This window comes from Carcharhinus amblyrhynchos, chromosome 9 (genome assembly GCF_965287045.1).
Source record: "Carcharhinus amblyrhynchos chromosome 9, sCarAmb.v2.hapA, whole genome shotgun sequence".
Classification (NCBI taxonomy): Eukaryota; Metazoa; Chordata; class Chondrichthyes; order Carcharhiniformes; family Carcharhinidae; genus Carcharhinus; species Carcharhinus amblyrhynchos.
The window spans coordinates 66,848,464-66,856,255 of record NC_137332.1 but is presented as its reverse complement, the minus strand read 5'-3'; positions in this window follow the sequence as shown (position 1 = coordinate 66,856,255).

Here is a 7,792-nt window from a genome sequence, read left to right as displayed (position 1 = left end):
GAAAAGTAGCCAAGTACTAAATTCTTCTTTCGGTAAAGATGCCAGGAGAAGCTTTATGAGTTTTTAAACATCATATAGGTATGAAGAAGGATCATGTTGCTAAGGTAATGGACTCTACTCTTGTTCAGGTGGAGAGGAGAAATACTGGGAGAAACAAAAACATTTGGAATAACAGAGTGCTGCTGCTACTCACTGATAGCCCAACTTGTTGTGCATCTTGCTGAATGATAGACTCTGGAGCCTGGTCTCAGTCAAAGAAACAATAACCAGGTAGTAGAAATTTCCAACTATAGTCTAAGGTAAATAAAAATGGCTGGCAGAGAAACACCTGCAGAGATCTGGTGTGAAGGTTAGCTCCTTAATCTCTGAGTACAAGACTGAAAAAGGGAATCCAAATACACTTAGAATGTGAAGGAATTTATTTAATCTAGATAAGCCTTTTTAAATTAATACAATTTTGTTTATTTGACTCTCTGTCAATGCAGCTGAGGGCTTTAGTGTGCTTGCTGCCCAGAATTCAACACAAAGTCAAATGGAACAGACATTTTCCCTTTTGCTCAATAATCCAGCATGTGGTAAGATCATCAGACAGAAAATATTCCTGTCAAAAGTCTCCACACAACACAACACCCAAAATAGCCCATGTCTGCAGAACATATTGACCACCTAGAACACGCAGTACAGTTGAGCAAAACCAGTACTTCCCTTTTTAAATGCCATTAACGAAAATGGTAAGAAATAGAACTGCAAATATAAGTCACAGATCAGCGTTCCTCAACTGTCCTCATTAACTGACACAGGCTGGCAAATAACAGCTTTAAAGGCTTTGTAGTTTTGGCCAGTTTTAAACTGTTCAAATGTTGATACAAGTGGAGTGTTCATTTGTCACACATTCCATTATCACTATTAAGGTCAGAGAGCTTGAGACCAAGTACTCTTAAAATTGTTACAAAATCAGTTGAGATTTTAGGTCACTGATCTTCATTTGTTCCCTTTTGCAGCTTGATAAAGCCAGTTACAGTTCATCCTACTGGAATTAACACAGTCCTAAACTCACCAACATGCACGGTCTCACCTCTGCAATTACAGCTCAATTATATCTCACAATCACAACTTTCATAGAGGTTTTTGTATGTGTTGAAACTTGCAGTGCCCATCAAGGTGATCAGCATGATTGCTGTGGAAAGGTGCTATTTCCTCACATTTATTGATGGAGATGATTCGTGCTCCAATAATGTTATAGACGCAACTGCAGGGGAACATCCCCACTGCAACATAGTTGAATTTTCTACTTTCCAAACTAGCCATACTTACAGGTACATTTTTTAGGTGTCAGCTATCATCAGGCTTTCACCTCCGGATCTTAACAAAAACCAAGGCTGACACCCCAATTTAATTTATTTGTTAGTGTCAGAAGCAGGCTTACCTTAACACTGCAATGAAGTTACTGTGAAAATCCCCTAGTAACCACACTCCGGTGCCTGTTCGATTACACTGAAAGAAAATTTAGCATAGCCAATGCACCTAACTAGCACGTCTTTCTAACTTTGGGAGGAAACCGGAACACCCAGAGGAAACCCATGCAAATGCAAGGAGAACGTGCATACACCGCACAGACAGTGTCCCAAGCCAGGCATTGACCCCCAGTCCCTGGCGCTATGAAACAGCAGTGCTAACCATTGTGCTGCACTGTCAGTGTAAACTGAGACTTCATGTGTCCAATGTAACTCATACACAAACAGGATTTTCAAAAGGGAAAACTTAAAGATAATTCAAGGGGCTATTTGACGTGCCATGTCTGTAGGATCTTAAATAACAGGATGGTGGATTATCTTGTAAAACCAGTTGAGCTGAAATCTCATGAAGTGATGTTGACTTCACACAAGGCCTTCATCAGGAAACACTTGGAATAATGGTGCACTTCTCAGTTCTGAACTTTAAAGGTCATGCAGTTCCCAGAGAAAGTACAGGTAACAAATGAGCTGTGAGAAATGACTTGGTATGTCTCGCCATCAGCCTTGAAAGGAGGCAGCCCAAGGGACAAATGAAATGATATAAGGAATTTAACGGATTGAGAAAGTAAGTCAGAAACAGTATGCTCTAAAATGCCAAGGCTGCAGGATAAGAGGGCACAGGTTCAGAGATGTGAATGGTCAAGGTTAGCACAGACACTCTTAAATGTTGTCTTATTAATAGGAGAAGTAGCAGCTAGAATGGATTGTCAGAAGCCATGACATGTGTCAGTGTATTGGACCAATGTAAGAAGTGTGCTGGGAAGATGATGGGGATAGAGGCGAAAGAGAATAAATTGTCCATTGTCGAATACTGACAAATAAAAGAAAGTGAGATATTTTTAGGCGCTGTCTGCTGACTATGTAAAGTCTGCAATCTCAAAAACATGTTTAAAAAGGATTCAGCCAAATAACAGTTTCTTTCATTATCTTGCTTCATTGCAGAAAGAACTGTTCGTTTTTAAAATAGTGTTCACATAAACAATAAACCAAAATAACTCTTGAGAATTGCCTGGAAAGAATGTTCCAACATTCATGGACTGAAATATAGACATGTACCCTGAGGGGTCAGAGTGATGCGAGAATATGCTTTAGTTCAGCTAATCACAAGCAACTTCTGAGAATTTCCAAGCCTGGGAGGAAGATTACATGACCACTTGATAGGGAAATGGTATGATCAAGGAGTGAGGTTTCCATTTCCTCTTAACAGCAAGAGTAAGGAAACAACGCAAGATCAATGTGATTTATTTTTGTTTTAAATTCCTCCACCTACATTTAATAAAACTTGGAACTGAACTCACTGCTAACTAGTGCAGGATGATCTTTAGAAAAATGTGTAGGTCAACCATATGTGTAGATTTTGGTAGTCACATAAAAGATCATAAGAAATGTGAGAGGGTATAGGCCATTTGGACTATCAAGCCTGCTCTGCCATTCAATAATATTGTGCCCGATCTGTTGTGACCTCAACTCCATTTCATACCTTTTGACTCGCTTATCAGTCACAAATCTCAGCATTCAATGACCCAAATTCCACTAGTCTCTGTGAGAGAGAATTCCAAAGATTAATACTAAGAATTTCTGCTCATCTGAATCTTAAATGGGAGACCCTTTATTTTTAAACTATGCCCACTAGTTCTAGATTCCAACACATGGGAGATATCTTCTCAGCATCTAACCTATCAAGCCCCCTCAAAAATCTTATGTGTCAATAAAATCTCCTTTCATTCTTCTAAACTTCAATGGCTATAATAAGCTCAACTTGCTCAATCTTTCATCATGAGATATATCTTCACCCGAGGAATCAGCCCAGTGAATATTCTCTGAGCTATTTCCAACGCTATGATATCCTTCATTAAGCAAGGGGACCAAGACTGTGCACCTTTCTCCAGGTGCAGCTTCAGCCTCTGCAGAGTTATAGCAAGACTTCCCTGCTTTTATAATCATTCATTTTGCGATGAAGTTCAAAATTCCATTTGCCTTCCTGAATACTTGTTGTGCATGAATGTTAACTTAGTGTGATTCACATACAAGGACACCCAGATATCTTTGTACCACAACATTCTGTGCCTTCAACAATCTCTCTCCACTGAAATAATATTCCTCCTTTCTGTTGTTTTTGCAAAAGTAGACAAATCCACATTTTCCCACATCATATTCCCCCTGCCAGATTTTTGCCCTCTCACTCAACTGACCTGTATTGCTTTGCCTAAATCAGCATTAAACAGGATTATATAAACAAGAGGCAGTAAGACATTGCGCATGATCTTACCACCCCTTCATGCCATGATCCCGCTGCAACAAGCCAAACCTGTGTTCAGGGCAGCGGGATGGGAAAATTCCACCGGATTAAATAATCGGAAAATTCCGACCAAGGAGCCCAAATTGGTGTATGTGCTATTAGAAACCAGTACAGCCTGTTCATGTAATATTGCTGTTACTTTAATAGAGGCATTAATTGTAAAAGTCTTTCCATGAAAATAGCAGAAAAAGTGATGACATTAGGATAGGCTAAGTGCTGGCACGCCTACCCTACGCACAATTATTCTGTTACAATGTTGTGACTTGTGTACAAGTCAGAATGGCTCCAAGTGGGCATCATTGGATAATTTCCCAAGTGGGAATCGGGTAATATCCTACAAGATTGTTTGGAGTCAGTGGACTTGTCAGTATTAAAACCTCTGCGACCAGCCTGAACGAGCATGCCACTACAGTAATTGACATCATTAATAAGTGTGCAGAAGACTGTGTGCCAAAGAAATAAATTTGCATGTTCCCCAGCTGGAAACCATAGATGAACAGGGATATCCACTGCTTGCTGAATTCCAGGTCTGAGACATTCAAGGCAGGCGACCCTGTGCAATACAAGAAAGCCAGATACGATCTAAGGAGATCCATCAAAGATGTCAGGACAGTACTAGACCAAAATAGAGTTCCAGGCTAACCACACAGACTCCTGCTGACTATGGCAAGGTCTGCAAGACATAACAGGCTACAAGATGAAGGCATGTAAAATCGTTGACTCCAACACACCCCTCACTGCATTCTATGTCTGTTCTGAGCAAGAGGTCAGCAGAGCATGTCCTCCACCCTGGAATCTGTATCTGGTGTCACCATGGCAGATGTGAGGGCAGCTTTCATGAAAGTCAACCCACGGAAAGCAACTGGCCCAGATAAGCACTTAGATCCTGCGCGGATCAGCTGGTGGGGGTATTCACAGATATCTTCAACCTCTCTTTACAACAACCTGTGGTCCCTATCAGCTTCAAGAAGACGACCGTCATCCGGGTATCTCAGAAAAACCAAGCAGCATACCTCAATGACGGTCGTCCAGTAACTCTGACATCTTTCATTATAGAGTGCTTCGAAAGGCTAGAGATGGCATGAATCAATTCCAGTTTCCCAGACTACCTGGATCCACTACAGGTTTCCTACTGCAAACTCCGTGGTCTGGGCCTTGGCACCTCCCTCTGTGGCTGGATCCTGTACTTCCTAACTCACAGACCATAATCAGTAAGGATAAAAAACAACACCACCTCCACGATCATCCTCAACACTGGTGCCCCACAGTGCTGCGTCCTCAGCTCCCTAATATACTCCTTATATACACCTATAACTGTGTGGCCAAATTCCCCTCCAATTCAATTTTCAAATGGGACAGATCTCAAACAATGACGAGACGGAGTACAGGGAATGAGATAGAGAATATGGTGAACTGGGGAGGTGACAATTATCTCTCCCTCAATGTCGACAAAGCGAAAGAGATTATCATCAACTTCAGAAAGCGTAGAGGAGAACATGACCTTGACCACATCGTAAGAAGTCTCACATCACCAGGTTAAAGTCCAACAGGTTTATTTGATAGCAAAAGCCACTAGCTTTCAGAGCATTGTTCACAAACAGGGCAAATAAAGACACAAATTCAATTTACAAAATAATTGTTGGAATGCGAGTCTTTACAGGTAATCAAGTCTCAAAGCTACAGACAATGTGAGCGAACAGAGCGTTAAGCACAGGTTAAGGAGATGTGTATTATCTTCAGACAGGATAGTTAGTGAGATTTTACAAGCCCAGGCAAGTCATGGGGGTTACAGATAGTATGACATGAACCCAAGATCCCGGTTGAGGCTGTCCTCATGTATGCGGAACTTGGCGATCAGTCTCCGCTCAGTAACTCTGCGCTGTCGTGTGTCGTGAAGGCCACCCTGGAGGACGCTTACCCGAAGATCAGAAGCCGAATGCCCATGTCTGCTGAAGTATCCCCCATCCGGAAGAGAAAACTTTTGCCTGGTGATTGTCAAGCGGTGTTCATTCATCCTCTGTCGTAGCGTCTGTATGGTCTCTCCAGTGTACCATGCCTTGGGATATTCTTTCCTGCAGCACATCAGGCAGACAACATTGACCGTGTCGCAAGAGTATGTGTCGTGTATCTGGTGGATGGTTTCCTTGTGTGAGATGATGGCATCCGTGTCGCTGATCCGGCACGTCTTGCAGAGGTTGCTGTGGCAGGGTTGTATGCTGTTGTGGTCACCGTTCTCCTGAAGGCTGGGTAGTTTGCTGCAGGTAACAGTCTGTTTGAGGTTGTGCGGTTGTTTGAAGGCAAGAAGTAGGGGTGTGGGGATGGCCGTGGCGAGATGTTCATCTTCATCAATGACATGTTGAAGGCTCAGAGAAGATGTCGTAGCTTCTCCGCTCCGGGGTAGTACTGGACAATGAAGGATACTTTGTCCACCATGTCCGGTGTTCGTGTTCTGAGGAGGTCGGTGTGGCTTTTTGCTGTGGCATGTTGGAACTATCGATCGATAAGTCGAACGCCATATCCAGTTCTTATGAGGGCATCTTTCAGCGTCTGGGGGTATCTGTTGTGATCCTCCTCGTCTGAGCAGATTGTAGAAATCATAGAAACCCTATAGTATAGAAAGAGGCCATTTGGCCCATCGAATTTGCACTGACCACAATCCTACTCAGGCCTGACTCCCATGTCCCTACATAAGAGGGATTACCTACTAATCCCTCTGATTTACACATCTCAGGACACTCAGGGCAATTTTAGCATGGCCAATCAATTTAATCCGCATATCTTTGGATTGTGGGAGGAAACCGGAGTATCCAGGGGAAATACACGCAGGCACGAGGAGAATATGCAAACTCCACACAGACAGTGACACAAGCTGGAAATCAAACTCAGGTCCCTGGAGCTGTGAAGCCGCAGTGCTAATCACTGTGCTACCGTGCCGCCCAGATCCTGTGTATATGGAGGGCTTATCCATATGGGATAGCTTCTTTAACGTGTTTAGGGTGGAAGCTGGAGAAGTGGAACATCGCGAAGTTATTCGTGGGCTTATGGTACAGTAAAGTGCTGAGGTGACCGTCCTTGAAGGAGATGTGCGTGTCCAAGAATGCAACCATTAAAAATGCAACATGTTATTGATGAAGACGAACATCTCACCAAGGCCATCCCCACACCCCCACGTGGTTGAAGTCTACTATCCCTCATAATATTTCCAAGTTTTATGTCACCTGCAAATTCTGAAATTGTGCACCCAAGTCTAGGTCACTAATATAGATCAAGGAAAGCCGTAACCTTAACATGACCTTTGATATCCCACGATATACATTTGTCCAGTCCAAAGATCAACTTTTCACTACTATTCCCTGTTTCCCATCAACTTCATATCCATGGTGTCATTGTCTCTTTTATTTCATGCCCTTCAACTTTGTTGGCAAATCCATTATGTGGCCCTTTACCAGGTGCCTTTTGAAAGTCCTTACATACCACAAGGAACCAGATTACTTTCATCAATCATTTTTGTTACCTCATCAAAAAATTTAATCAAGTTTTTACAATATAATTTCAGGTGGCACGGTGGTGCAGTGGTTAGCACTGATGCCTCACTGTGTTGAACGCAGGTTCAATTCCGGCGTTGGGTAACTGTCTGGGTGGAGTTTGCATGCATTGTGAGTTTCCTCCTGGTGCTCCAGTTTCCTTCCACACCCCAAAGAGGTGTGGATTAGGTGGATTGGTCATGCTGAATTGACTCTTAGTGACCAAAGATGTAAGTTGGGAGGATTGGCAGGATAAATGCGTAGGTTACAGGGACAGGACCTGGGCGGTACGCTCTGTTAGAAAGTCAGTGCAGACTCGATGGACCAAATTGCCTCCTTCTGCACTGTAGGGATTCTATGATTCTAATTTGTCCTTAACAAATCAGTGCTGGTTTTCCATAATTAATCCACACTTATCCCAAATTATCATTTCTAAATGCTTTCCCACTTCCAGT